Below are 15,507 nucleotides of genomic sequence, written 5' to 3' on the forward strand. Positions count from 1 at the left end.
CGAGACGCAAATACAAAACCCTCACATAATGAGGACTGACTGTGCCTGCCTCACAGAGCTGCTCGGAAAATTCAGTGAACGGAGACAGATCAAGCCCTGAGAACTCGGCCACCATGGCATGCGGTGAGCATTCAGGGAGGTTAGCTGTTACGGTAGAATCCAGCAGGTCCAGAAAATATCACGTGGTGCAAAAAGCCTTTAACAAAATGATGAAAAGGAACACAGGTGGTGACAGAGAAACACAGAGGAGAAAATATGGCAAGGAGGCAAGAAACCCAAACTCTTAACATCTCTTTCCTAACGTGATCTCTTGCTTTATTCATTCTCCTTCTATTTATTCTCCTTCCTTTCCATCGAGAGGTTGTACTCCCTGGGCCAACTATCTACCTTTCTGCTCTCAAACGCAGTCTCTGCATGCCCTGCCCTTTTTGGTGACATATCATAAGAAACCACATCTCCCACCCCCCTTGCCATCTGGTTTCAGGTAGGGTTGGCCTTGGGGAGGTGTCAGCAGAAGCTGGGAGGGCAGGCACAAGGAGGAAGCCAGTCTCTGACCAGCTGCATCTTCTCCACAGACACAGCTCCTCCCAGAGGGTCCCCCATGGGCTTTGTGATACCACCACCGACCCCGACCCTGCTGCAGCCTTGAGGCGGGGGGAAACATCTTCCCACGGCTGCAGATCTCTGGGTGGACATATATTCTTCTTGGCAGCTCCCCTCCTCCAACCCCTACATGCTCACTCTTCTATAGTAGGTTCTCTGACAAAGGCCTGGTCCAGCTCTCCTGGTCATTCTCACAGGTTCCAGAAGGATGCTGTGCCCTGTGACTCTGCCAAGACCCTCCCTGATGTACACTCACCCGTTCCCTCCCACCACCTCTCCTCTCTTATTCAGACTCACTGGCTTCCCTGAATTGAAAGCAAATAAAGGCATTTGGGGGGCTTTGTGTGTTTTTTAATTCACTGCTGCAGGGGAAAAAAAAGTGCACATATAAAAATATTAGAGCTACTCCTGCTTTTTATCAAATTATATTACCTTGGCCACCTTTCCACATGGGCCACTGGCTGCCCCTGCACCCATGGCTTCCTTGTGCTTAAGTGCTATTTACTTTCTAAAGACTAAGCATTACTCTCAACTCATAAATACCTGGATTAAAAAACCTCCAAATGCGGCCTATGGCGCATAGCCAATATTCCCTTGTAGTCAGCACTGGCCATTCCCAGCTGCTGACAGCAGCCTGTGTAATCACTATCCATGAACTGAGGGAACTTCCATTCTCTTCTCTTTCCATTGTTTCTCAGCCCAGTGCATGAAAATGTAATGCCTGGCCATCATCACAAGCAGGCATAAAAGAGGAATAAAAGAGTTCATGTGGATAAAAGAATGCAATAGTGCAATGACTCTGGTAAGTGAATGAGGAAATCAGGAGTCGGGGAAGCTATGGACAATGCTCGTGGCTCACTGAACCCACACTGTCTACCTCCCGGGACACATGGCTAGACTACATTTTCTGGAGAGATGTGGCCAGGTGATGGGAGTCTGAAACAACGGAGTACAAATGGCAAGGGACTATCCGCTGCCGGCCCGGCTGAAACCTCCTCCAGGCGGGATCCTATACCTGGTCCCCCCCATTCCACAGGCTACCATGGACACCACCACAGGGTCAACTGGGGAGGGCCTAGATGGCCTCGCTCAGTAAAGGACTTCATGAAAGGAATCGTTACCTTACGCCACCCCCACCTGGCTAAAACTATCAACTAGAGAAAACACTGGGTGCCACCTGCCTGCACACACAGACCCACACACACATGCAGAGAGATCCGCTTGTTACAGAAGGTCATCAACGCAGGACACACACCTTTCGAAGGAGCTGGCTGGATATTTATTTAAGGCGGCCTGGGGGGTATATGAAATAATCCTCAGCACGTCCTTCTAGAAAGATCTCTGAAAGGAAACCCATTTGGGTAGGACTCTCAGGAACAAGCACCCGTTCCTGGTCCCTCATTTCCTGTCAGGGAGAACAGTGCTGCGCCAACCAACTTTTACTTCATAGCATAAAAAACAAGATGCAGAGAGGTCAGGGCGGGTCTCACAGAATAAGAGGCACAGAGCTCAGGTGCCGGGGTGGCTCAATCAGTTGGGCGTCTGACTCTTGATTTTGGCTCAGGTCATGATCTTGTGGTGGTAGGATTGAGCCCCATGTTGGGCTCTGTGCTCAACGGGGAATCTGCCTGGAGAGTCTACCTCTCCCTCTGCCCCTCCCCCCACTCTCTCCAATAAATAAATCTTAAAAAAAAAGAAAAAAACACCAAGAAAAGACCCACAAATCCTAAGTAAGTGTTACTCCAGGTGGAGGGGGAGGATGGTCCAGAGAGCAGGGCCAGACCACAAAGTATTAACTCTATGGAGAGTAAGTGCTCAACTTGAGGGTAAACATTTTGGAAACTTTTATGCTAATGTGACAGGGTAATTTTCTGTCTTTGAATCCACTAACATAACTAAAGCTTTGTATTCTGGACCACCTTTTTTTTTTTTTTTTTTTTTTTAATTTCACTTCCTGGTCATTTATTTGTATCATGTCAACTCAGGATGGTTTAGAAGTTTTAAAAAACCGTTCTGTTCCTCCAATCACCCAGAATCCCCAAACTCTTCAGCCAAATTCCCAAGGTTCCTGCACTGCCTTCCCCAACCCTTCCTGCCTCTCCTGGGTTCTCCTCCATCCTCCTGGTGAGGCAACTCCCTCACCACCCCCCACCCTGCCCCGGCTTCAAGGCAGTATCTTATTAGCTACATGGTGGCAAGCTCCCCAGCAGCCTTCCTGATGCGTGAGCCGCCTCTGCGGATTCCTGTAAGCCATCGTGAGGCTCAAATCAAAATGAAGAGTTAAGCGGCCAATCACCCATCAACATAGCTAAAATAACGCAGGACTCCAACCCCAGAAAATGGCCATGGTAAGAGAATAAATGACTAGAAACCTGTCAGTGGGCCTTACCCATGTTAATTAACCCGAGAGAGAGCCTCAGCCTGCCCGACAGATGCTGTCCATCCATCACTCTAAGCCTGAGAGGCAAAATAAAATGGCCTTGGCCTCCCTCCTCCAGGGAGGTGGACGTTTGCAGAGAGATCACACACTGGCTTTGGGAGAAATGAGAAGTTCTTATCAGAGTGAGTGCTCTGTGTGCGGCACCAAGTCTGCGGATGTGAGCTGCCTTCGTCACAGGAAAGGCCCTGGATGTGGAGATAGCATTAGCTGTGCCAAGCAGTACCAGCGGAACTGCCCATTACAGGGAGTCCTGAACTGGCTGCAGAGAGGGATTTAAACATGTATGCGTCTCGGGGCATCTGGGTGGTTCAGTTGTTCAAGCAGCTGCCTTCAGCTCAGGTCATGATCTCGGGGTCCTGGGATGGAGCCCCACATCAGGCTCCCTGCTCATCAGGTGTCTGCTTCTCCCCCTGCCCTCGTCCTGCTCACGTGTTCTCTCTTGCGCGCGGATAAATAAAATCTTTAAAATAAAGTAAAATAAGTATATATGCATCTCCTTGAAACTGAATGGAGAGAAAAGCAGAGTGATGGCAAGGATGGCCAGAACAGAATGACAGAATGAGCAAAAGAAACCACAGGTCAGGGGAGATCCTAGGAGCACCAACCATCCTCAGAGTGTGGGTGCGCTGGGGCTCTGTGTGGGTCTAGGTTCCAGGCAGACCCCATGTTTAAAAAGTTCCAGGGACAGAAGTATGGTAAATCCACCGTAAAACATAAACATCTTCCACAGTTGATAAGACATCTGTCATTAGTGGCATCAGAAAGGGGACCCCTGAGATATGGAGGAAGGGCGGGGGGAGGGTAACACGAGCGAGTGTTTTAGTCAAGTCTCTGCACTTTTCTGCATACCTGAAATATTTCACCATTTCATTTTTTTTTTTCCCAAATAAAATCAGATAAAATATACATGCTGTTGTTTGGAAACCTCTTGCTACAACCCAGGGATTCTCATTAGATCCGGCCAAAGCCAGACATGCCTCGTGAAGACAACCGCTCTGCTCCTCTACGAGTGGCCTGGTGACAAGACACATGGCTGCCCACAGCTCTGACCTCTGTCCCCATGGCCATAACACACCCTTCCCTCGGCCCAGGAGGGAAGTAGGTTTTCATCTTCCATGCCTGTTCATTTGTACTGGGCAGTGGCTCTCCTGCAGGCCATTCCCCAGGCTCCGGGGCACCTGCCAGGTCAAAGAAAGAGGAACGAGAAGCCCATGTGCACCACAGGCAAAGGGCCAGGAAGGTCACACACATTCCTCTTGTTAACCATCTTCCCAAAGCCTGCTGCCCCCATTATGCTAGATTAAGAGCTGGTTCCTGCCCCATTCCAGGCGAGCTAGCAGACGATGCATGGGACTCAGCTGCGCAGCACACAGCCAAGGTCAGGTGCTGACATTTCCTGTTCCATGACAAACGTCCTGGGAACCACAGAAGGAAATCTAAGCCCAGGCAGTGAAGGTGTTTCATTTTAATCGCATCTCACTGCCATCAAAGCCCCTGACTCTTCTAAGATGACTCATCTCTGACGCCAACAGGAAAACATCATTAACTTTAAATCCCATAATCTGGATTTGATGATTAACATATTTCAATGTCTGTACTACTGGGATAAACACACACACACACACACACACACACACACACACATACACACACGTCTTCTACCTCAAATCTTTCCTTCTTTATACTCATTTACTCAGCTTATCGTGAGGCCATGGGCCAGGTTCTGTGCTAGCCACTGGCGGTAGGAAGACTAGAAGGCCAGTCATAGCCCTCAAGGAATTTACAGTCTAAACAGACCCATAGTAAGTAAAAGCCATTTTGATTCTATTCTGCACCTTCTCTGGCAATATGTATTCACGAGATCTACTGGTGTGGCTCTGGTTTTATTTTCACCACCAACACTGCATCTTTCTCTTCTGGTCATGTCTCAAGAAATCAAAGTTAGAATATGGTTCTTTGAAGTATTACAGCACCAAAAAAACAAAACAAAACAAAAACAGGTATGGAATCTACCAACCCTTTCAAAAAACCTTTTCTGACATCAATTTTCCTCTCTGATCACAGGCTCTGTGGTAATCAGAGTTCAAGAGTCATTAGTTCTTAGAAGCCAATTTTCCTGACCTAAAAGGACTCCTATGGTCATGCAGAAACCTAAGCACAAAGCCAGAGCAACTTTCTCCTACCTAAGTCAGAAAGGAGATGCTGTGGGTGGAATGGTGACCTGCTGCTTCTCCCTCCAGGAAGACCCAACTATTTCCACACTCCTGGGGCTTGCCCCAGTGTATGCAGGCCACGTGCTGCAGACTCTGAAGGCTATTTAAGGGATTATCAGAAACGCAAACTCATCTGTGATACGGCTTTCAAGTTATAAATGTCAATGACAGCCAAGTCTGCTGTGTTGGGAACTCCTCCAACAACAGGTTGACAATAGCCCAATTCGACGGCTCTGGAGGAGGCTGACAGACAGCTGCTCTTTCAGTACTTATTCCCAAAGGAGCCAAGAGGCCCCTCCAAAGGCAGCTAGATATGGCATGCTCAAGAGGGAAGGTGACAACATATTTGGTGGCAGATAGACATAGCTCAGGAGTGCCACACGATGCCAACGCGTCTGCCTGCTCCGTGAAGGCTGTCAACCCCACACAGTGCAGAGCTGAGAGGAGGGGAGGTGGGGGCAGATACGGACACTTAAAAAAAAAAAAAAAAGAAAAAAGAAAAGAAAAAAAAATTGCAGCACAAGGAAAGGCAGAAAGACACATATTTATCCTTCCCATAGCATACGCCATAGCAGCTGGGTATCAGGGACATAGACCCAGCTCCAGGTCTCCGTGACGTCAGCCCGCTATCCACAGCTGCCATGCCTGGCAAATCTCAGCGGGCAGTGCGTGAACTTGCCCTATCTGTCAACAGTGAACTAACTGCCAAAACAGACTCCTGAAGATACACTGTTAAGTTGTGTGGTCCGTGAAATGAAGTCCCATTCTAATTAAGTGATGTGTGTACCCTATGGGGGCGTGGGGGACGGAGAAGGATGGATTGAGTAGGCCTGTTCCATCTTAGACAAAATCCCATGTCCTCAGAAATTCAAACTCCCTTTGTGGTTCTGAAGGAGACACTTCTTGTTTCTCTGGTCTCTCCTAGCAGGACAAATTTTCAAGGTGACAGCTAGAGAGAAGCTGCTGATACAAGTCACATGGTCACATCATTTTCTGGCTCTAACATTAAGGCTTTTATTCACATCAGACATCTGTCTGTTTGTGAGTTGCTGGGATAGTTTTTTTTTCCCCCTTGTGGTGGTATTTTTCTTTTTCCTGTGATGTTGTTAGAGACAAAGTTTGTTCAAAGACCCACATACATAAAAGAAACAGGAATTAGCAATGTTTAAAGTTTCATTTTATAAGCCTCATAGCCTTGACACCCAAATCCTAGCAGGCTGCGAAATATGGATAGTCTGCTCCCAAGTTAACAACTCATTTACCAAGGAAACTCTCAAGGGTAGCTTGGGTGGGGACTTTAGGCACTATGGACTACTCAGATGTTTCAAATAAAGAAATACTTAGCAAATTTCTTCCTCCATAAAAATACGTCCTTAACTGAGGACTTAGAAAAGTGTACTTCTTGAGTTCCTTGATACACAGTTCAGAGACTGTGCGGTCTTTGGCAATCACGCTCTTCATTGGTCTTACTTATATTCACCTCATGATCCTCTGTGTCAGATTTCGGTTGGGCTGCTCTGAAGGAATCAGCCATTCTATGGAAGGGAATCATGCTAAATAAAGTCATGTTTGATCATGATTGAATAAAGCAATAAATGACCTTCTGCTACAGTCACTTTACTAATTCTACACAGATAAAATATCCTTGCCCAATTGTCTCAAAAGATTAAACCCCACCAGGCCTTCACCAGAGAGCTGAAGATGTCCCCTGAGGATTGGGGTGGCACTGGGAGAGGCACCCCTCAGCCCTTTGGGACTAGGGGTCCGTATTTAGACTCTTCCAAATGGCCAACATCTGACTCAACTATTGGAACTTCTCCCTCCCAAGGGCAAATATCCTGGGTCTATGATAAGCCACATGGATATCTGCTACGTCAATACTTACATGACCTAATGGATCCTCCTCCAATGTCCTCTTTAGAACAGTAATCACTCCTGAAACCACAAGGACAAAGACATTTTTAAGTTTCTCCTTTTTAACAATTTGATCTATTGCAAACAGGCTGACAAAGATCATCTACAGACTTTGCTTCTCCTGTTTTGCAACCCAACTGCCTTTCGATGTAGTCTTCCAAAAAGAAATAACCTAAAAGCAGCTAGCTGGGAGGCCCTATCACTTCAACACCCAAAGGCATTACCAATAATAATAATAATAATAATAATCTGTATTACCTCATGTGTTAAGATTCAAATGCAACCATTATTAGTTTAGCAGGAGTAAGGCTACGTTTGGCAAAGATGGAGCTTCTGCACAAAACTTCTCTTTGTTGCAAGTCTCAGGAGGCACTAAACCCAAGCTTTCACCAATTCTAATGCTTCCTGGACTAGCCTGCATTAATATACACACACAGTTCCAAGTATATGTATACACACAATTTGAAAAACAGATAGCTCTATCACAAAAAACCTAAGGAGTTTTCAAGAGGAGATAAACCCAATTGAATTGCAAGCCTGTTCATTCAAATGTAACAGATTACTTGTGGCAACTTCACCTTGAAGAATAACATTTTTTTAAAAAGAGTGAAAGCATTTTAAAAACAGATCTACTATATGCTTCTGATAAAGCTAGTGTCTTCCCTCTAAAATACTCCTTTATAAAAGAAAAGAGGGGAACATGTCCTTTAATAGATCTATTCAGCATGTTTCTGATACTCCTGGAATTTATCATCAGAGAATTATAAAACTGCGAGTTTGGGAGGGAGTGGGGGAGGCAAAGAGAGAAGGGGGGGAAGCAGGAGGGAGGAAAAAAATAACAACCATGTTGCACAGACCCATGACCAAGCTGACTGCCCAAAGTGTTCTTAAGACTAAGCGACTGCTCTGACCGGTGAAGGACCTCACAGCAGAGATGTACCATGTCCTGCTAGGAAATGTCGGAGTTTTGTCATTTTTAAAATTTAAACAAGTCAATTCCCTCTCTATGTGGTCTACAGCATTCAACTACCCTTCACAGCAGGAACATCTGCATGCCAGTCAATGGTCTGAGCAGTAAAGGGGGCCGCGCCCTGGGGCAACTGGGGAGAGGGGGTTCCACCTGGAGCCCTTCCAAACGCAATGACTCCATCCAGCAGTCTTGCCGCACAGACTTTTACTCAAGAAGGATGGAAGGTTAGAAAGAATGCAGTCAATGCTAGGGACCACACGGCCCCCACTTGGACACAGCCTCCCATCTGAGGTGAAGGAATGGTTTCTGGAAGCACAATATTGTGACAGAAAAAAACCTGCTAACTCTACCAAGTCCCATCATCAGGATCTATTTTAAGAAAACGATCCCAAGCATTTTGGTCAGCATTGAAACCCTTTCATTCACGGGTATTGGTGTGGGCTAACAAAACAAATACCCGTGTGCCTCAGACCTAAATGACACAGGCGGACTTTCAGTGCTTTTACCCTCTACTCTAGGTTTTCTTCAACATCTCAAGTGGTGCATTGCATGGCAATTTTCTGACTGAGTGCTGGGATCAAGCAGTAAGATGGTAAGATTGAAAAAATGTTCAAGATGTGCCCCCTCCCCACCCCTACCTCCCAAAAATTTCAACTTCACCTCCCCCCATGCTTTCAAATCTCCTTTTTTTTTCTTCAGTGATACTTCTATTAAATAAGAACGCAATCTTGATTTCCCCAGAAGCATCAGACCAGCTAGTCTCCAAGTCATCTGAGAACTACTGCATTACCCTCGGCTCTATCATTAGCAAAATTCATGGTCACCATGAAACCAAAAGGCCGTTCATGTCTATCCTCAGCAAAGCTTTAATGTTCAACTCATTTTAAGTATCATTTCCTGAGGAGCCAAATATATAACATTAACAAAAATTTACAACCACTTTTAGCCAGGTCTCTAGACCAAGAAAACACTGAAGGAAGCCCCTTCTTCAAAACAGCACCACTCGCTAAGACTTGGTCTCTAGACCAAGAAAACACTGAAGGAAGCCCCTTCTTCTTCAAAACAGCAAGACTCGCTAAGATTTCACCCAAAAGTTTATTTTCTGGGGATTAATAGGCTCTCTCACAATCTTCTTGAGCTTGTTCTTTTCTTTCCTCTCTTAATTACACCTCAACTATGAAAGCATTTATAAAGCATCACGGGAATTCAATTCAATCTACAAAGAATAAGGCAGAGATAATGGGGGCCGGTCAGTAAAAACGTAGCCAGGAAAAACTGGAATCCCATTTTCAACCAATATTTTAGCCCTTTGTTATCTGGGAGAAAAGATATTTTAAGTGGCCCAGAAGCAAAATAGCCTACTTGACCAGCTCTGAACTCTAGGGTGGCATTCTGTGAGGCATCTGTGTTAGACTTTCTTGCCTCGCACGTTTAAGGACCATCTCTGCAGTACCTCCTCTAGATCCAATGACAGAGGACGATGGCAGCCAATTTCAGATGCGGGGGTCTCACACCTCACTCCTCATGCCCGTCTACACCAGAAGCTGTCAGACTGATCCCCGTCTCAGATTTACATTCAAGTTTTTCACCCTCTTATTCACTATGGACCCTGTCTCTCCAGAAAATCTCAGAATCTTGATGCCAAACAACCATGGACATAGCTCAAAGCAGCCTCTCCCTCTCTCATTTTCTAGAACCTAGTAAAGCAAAGTGGCTCATGGATAGCACTGAAGCTGTCCCATAGACTTACTCCTGTGAGAAAACAGCTGGAAGGGAGTGTAGAGCCCTGCTCAAATAACTTCATGCCTACAAAAATAATTTCAAATTATTAAGACCACCTACTGGTACATGCAAGAAACAAATCATGAACATGTTTATAAGCTTTAAGTCATTTGATCTTCCTTATCAAATAACAGAGAGTCACATTAAAAAAAATAATAATTGCAATACTGGCCTCAGATGGTTTTCATCTTATGTGGGGCAGACTAGCTCAATTCATCACACAGTGAAATTCTGTCCCATTACAAAATCCTCGACCTCAGAACCTACACAACCTTAAATACGTTTGGTTGCAACATACTTCAAAACCTCCTAGCATCTTTCCAATTCAGCGAGGCTTCTCATCACACTGCCATTGAAAGTTTCCCAAAATAGAGTCAAATCTAAATCTGCCCCGCATTGCTCATGCTGCCTGGACTCAAATAGAGAAGTCCGACTCTCACAAGCTGTGTGAGGACAACCCAGTGCCTCTCCCAGCCCCCATCCTCTTGTGTCTGAAACAAAGGGGATCATGGTGCCTCCTTCCAAGGATGGTGGTGGGATTCACACAAGCTAACACTACACAGCCAGAAGCACAGCTAGCACCCTGGGAAGGCAGCAAACCCTCCACCAACAGTCGTGATTGTCACTGCTGTGGCTGCTACTGCTAGAAGAGGACAGTGAATTAGTAGGATAATAAAAGGCCATCCTAGAGCCAGTTGGAAGCTTAGAATCACAGCCATTGGTAACGCATGATACATCACAGTTTCATCTCGTGAAGAGCTATTTTGCCAGGCAGGTGTGACAATGACAATGTTGTGGTGCCTTGGAATTTGGAATACCCTTAGCTAAAATGACTGTTCTCCTACAGATGGTCCCCACCTAAAGTGTAGGTTTGATTGACAAGTAAAGGAAAAAAAATTCCCACCTTACAACTTGAGAATTCACCACTAACTTGAATTCTCAAGACACTGGTATCCATCAAAGTCTATCCAAGATTTTACCAAGACAGGAGGACAGTGGGCCAAGAGAACCAGGAGACCCCTTCTCTAGGTTTGCATCTGCTATTCATGTTCCGTCACAATGTCACGAAGCGCAGATGCCCTTGATGAAGCTTGCACACCACCCCAAAGACCAATTTGTATTTTCATCAAGATTATTTTAACAGACACTGGGGAATTAATCTTAGAGTTCAGTTTCTTGAACCTACCCCAAGTTATATCTGTGTCTGTCCCCTAGCCTAATGGTTCTCAACATGCCATCTCAAACCAGCAGTATCAACATCATCTGTGAGGCTTGCAATGCAAAATCTCAGCCCTCACGCCACGCCTTCTGAATCCCAAACTCTAGGCTGTCGCCCAGGAGATTTGAATGCTAGCTCAAGTTTGAGAACCACTGCCAACAGGCTATTCACATGTGGGCTGGGGCATCACTATGGACGGCTCTCTTCCTTCAACTATCTGGCATTTCTCAGATCCATAAAACCTGCTATAGGATGATGTCAGCTGTTCCTTTTATTTTTAATTCCTCATGAGGAGGCTGATGGTGATTCATGCAGCACCTTATGTGACTGCTTAAATAGTAAGAATCCTTCTTTCCCACCCCTAATGGAAGGTGACTGTTGCCTGTTATTTCTGATGTAATTACAGGAACAATTCAGTCACAAAAGCTTGTCCTTTATCAACCTCAGCAAAAGCTGTAATAGAGAGTTGTAATTATAACACTCCATTCTTTCCCATAATGTGCTCACAATAATGTACCCTTTGAAACTGATCATACCACATGTCATAACAAGGCAACACAGAACCCAGGATCAAATTTAGCTTATTGTAAATAGAGATCAAAACTGCAAGTGTCTGGGCACACCTTTTCCAATTGATAGGAAACAAGGATGCATTAGCTATCCGGCTGTACCTCATTTATCTAAATGAAATATGGGGCGGGGGCTCGGGGAGGGGAGGATGTTGGTTTAATGCATTCTATGGTCCTAAGGTAACCTCACAATACTCAATGGTCTTCTCACCAGACACTACCCATCATCTAACTAATTATCAAAGCAGGAAGCATTAAGGAGCATTTCCTAAATAATAAATAACCCTTTTCCATACCTTTAATTTGTTGATGTGTGTATTAATTTGGAGAAGTTAATTTCATACTTGCTGTGAGGTCTCCTGATGAATTGTGAATACCAGCGAATTATTAATTTCCCTTTCCTTTTTGATTAATTTCACACTTAGGTTGGATAAGAAAGGTGAGATTAATGATGTCTGGAAGACAATGTTCAGTTCTTGTAAGATACTAAATCACCCTTATGTTCAAGTAAACAGAGAACGCAGATAAGGCAATGATAATGAAACCGTCTCTAGCAGGCATCCAAGGTGCCATGCAAATAAAAGCCCAGAAACATCCAAGGTGCCATGCAAATAAAAGCCCAGAAACGCAGAGGGTTTAAGCTGTTAACTCTGGTGAATGCTCTTCCAGGTGGGGAGGAGAATAAGATCTAGAGTTCTGAAGACTGCACTATGCACCCATCAACTTGTGCCCTTAGCAGTGACTGTAGAGATGCATTGATTTATCACACAACAATTCTCCATTTTCCAAGGGTCCTTCTGTGCATTAATCAGCTTCTTCACATCCTCATCTTTTCTAGACTCTCTGCAACAACCTCAGGATTCCTAGCTCAATATGTACTGAACAGACAGGTCTCCCTCTTCAGAGCATAGACTCAAGCTTGACGTGAAGTTTCAGTAAGCACATATATGCTAATCCTATTTCTGAGAGTATTGCCCACATTAATTGAGAACCTGCTAAGTACCAAGACACTAGGCACTTTGTTATGTTATCTAACATAACAATTGCAGGTGAAGAAACTAAAGTTCAAAGAGCTGCCTAGTTTGCATAAGCGACCCCCATCTTCATACAGATCTGTCAAACTCCCAAGCCTGGAGTCTTCCATACACTGCCTCCCTAAAGCAAGAGCCCATGGAACATTTATGGCTGCCTGGACATTATTCCAGAAGACCTGAAAGCTACAAACGTGCCGTCTTCCTCCAAGAAACTTCCCTGCCTAATCCAGCTCCAATGGACCCAAGTCTTGTTTGCATCCCAGTATTTAAAGACAATGTCACAACTCCAACGCTATCTATTAGACAGTCTGATGTCCACTAGAGTACATGGTGTCTTAACCCTCCCCTCACAAACAAGCCTGCCCAACTGAAACCTATATCCAAGTCCTAATGCAGCAATCCATCATCTCTGGCCATTGTCTCCAGCAGTGCTGTCCAATATGGTAGCCACTTACTATATGTGGCTCAACTCAAGTCAATTACAACCAAATAAAATTAAAAATTCAATTCCTCAGACATACTAGCCACATGTCAAGTGCCCAATATCCACATGTGGCTAGTGGTTATTCTACTGGACGCTACCGACACAGAACATCTCCATGATGGCAGTTAGGTACTGCTGGGTGGCACTGGTGCAGTACCTTTTAATCTAATATCCACCAAACCTGTGCAGGAGGACCAAGCCTCTTCCTTACAGAACTCACTAAGGGTGCCATCAGACCGCAGTCATACCTATGTGTCTTCAGATCACATCCTTTAAGGACTAACATTCCTTTGACAAATCGTGTTATTCAGTAAACGTATAAATAAAGCAATGTGGATTGACCTCGGAGAACAGAAAGGAGACAGAAAGGAAAAGAAACAATCATCATGAGCCCTTCCATTTGCACATAACCACCCCGTGCAACTGTAGGTGAGGACAGACTTAGAAGCAACTGCAGACACAGGTGCCGTCACCCACACAGCAGTGTGCTTAAGGTGCAGCCTCACCAAAGCACTCTCTCCTTGAGAAGTTAATCTCTACTGCTCCTCCTTGGCAAGAGACAGTCCCCAAGTTTGGGCTCCTGTTTCTAATTATTAATGAAATCAGTGCAAGAAAACCACTTCTCAAATCACTCTCAACCGTTTCACTAAAAATCGGTCATCAGCAAAGGAGACAAGCTGTTGGTGACAATGACAGTGTGACAGCAGGCTAGAAGAGACAGCCTCTGTCCCCTCAGTGACACCTGACCTGGAAGGAGTTACCTCAAAGACTTCCAGGAATGAAAAACTTGAGAAGCTCCCATGGGGGCAAAGATCCTAAAATATACTGTTGGTTACTATTAAATTGGAACAATCTGGGTATAACACCCAGAGAGGTAAACATCAAGGTCACTGATCTGACCTTTGATTGTTATAACCCACAAGTGCGAAGCATATAGTATTTTTTTCCCTTTGTCAGTTCTTCATTGCTTTCCTCCTCCACCCTCCCTGCTGTCTGGGCATTATGCCCAAGACAAGCCAGTCTTCATGGTGGCCAGCATGGGTTATAAAATGATGGACCCAAGGCTAAATGCCAACTCCTTCAGGTAATTCCCCCTGACAGTCCCAGACTCAAGATGGTACACAGGGTGGACCTGGGCATCTCTTACCACAGTGAAAAAGAAATGAATGGGAACTCCACGGAGCTAGGACAAGAAATCAAGGTAAAGAACTTTCTAACAAAAATGCAAATCAGGGGCACCTGGGTGGCTCAGTGGGGTAAGGCCTCTGCCTTCAGCTCAGATCTTGATCCCAAGGTCCTGGGATTGAGCCCCAAGTCAGGCTCTCTGCTCAGCAAGGAGCCTGCCCTCCCCCCACCTGCTGCTCTGCCTGCTTGTGTGCTTGCTCACGCGTGTGCTCTCTCTCTCTCTCTTTCTCTCTGTCAAGTAAATAAAGAAATAAAATCTTTTAAAAAATGCAAGTCAATTCATCCTTGTGGAGGAAAGACGAGATGAACCAATACATTCCTCTTCTAGGGTCTAGGAAAGTCATCTAATGCTGGATAAATGTTCCGCTCTCCTGCCTGTCATCAGGGCATTACTCACCTTCACTGAAGGACCACAGCCCACTGAATTACTAACCCTCATGAGATTTCCAACATTCACCCTGTCCTGCTCAGTGGCTCACAACAACAGCTTTGTAACCTGTGGACATTTCTCAGGCCTCATCCCCTTACCCATGCAATCCTTCCTGACAACCTGCCAGACGAACTTCGGAACCCCCCCCCAACACACACACAAACACCAGCCTTTCCACTTCAACAAGGCGGCTTAGGTCACCATCTCGAAGATCAAACCCTGGCCTCTTAGGCCCTCCAAAATCAGGAAGGACAGCTTTGCTCAATGAACTAGGCTCTCTTCTCCCTGCCCCTAAACATCCATGCACATATCCTTCCATAACACAAACATCTACTCTGGGAAACTTTCCCAGACCTGAAGGCTGGCTCCCTCCTGTGTGTGGTTAACACTTGGAACCAGAATGTCAACCCCTCAAGAGCAGGGGGTGTCAGAGTTTTCCAGATCTCTGAGGAACCAGAAGCTTAGACCCAGAATCTTACACAAAACTGACGCTTCTTAAACATTTGATAATCCACTGAAAAGTGTTCCAGTCCAGGGGGGCTTGGGTGGCATGGCTGGTTAAACGTCTGACTCTTGGTTTCAGCTCAGGTTGTGATCTCAGGGTTGTGGGACCGAGTCTTGTGATGGGCTCTGCACTCAGCGTGGAGTCTGCTTAAGACTCTAC

The 15,507-nt window shown here is 45.4% G+C and overlaps 1 protein-coding gene across 2 annotated transcripts in view; it reads right to left on the reverse strand.

Moving 5' to 3' along the window:
- MGAT5 (alpha-1,6-mannosylglycoprotein 6-beta-N-acetylglucosaminyltransferase) overlaps positions 1 to 15,507 on the reverse strand; it is a 337,143-nt gene that overhangs the window by 284,740 nt on the left and 36,896 nt on the right. The window contains exon 2 of one of the 2 annotated variants that reach the window (XM_059394404.1): positions 7,142 to 7,191. The exons of the other annotated variant lie outside the window; for it this stretch is intronic. The gene's annotated coding sequence lies outside the window, so the exon portion shown is untranslated. The remainder of the gene's footprint in view (positions 1 to 7,141; positions 7,192 to 15,507) is intronic. 2 annotated transcript variants of the gene reach the window in all.

The sequence above is a fragment of the Mustela nigripes genome, chromosome 3 (genome assembly GCF_022355385.1).
Source record: "Mustela nigripes isolate SB6536 chromosome 3, MUSNIG.SB6536, whole genome shotgun sequence".
Lineage (NCBI taxonomy): Eukaryota > Metazoa > Chordata > Mammalia > Carnivora > Mustelidae > Mustela > Mustela nigripes.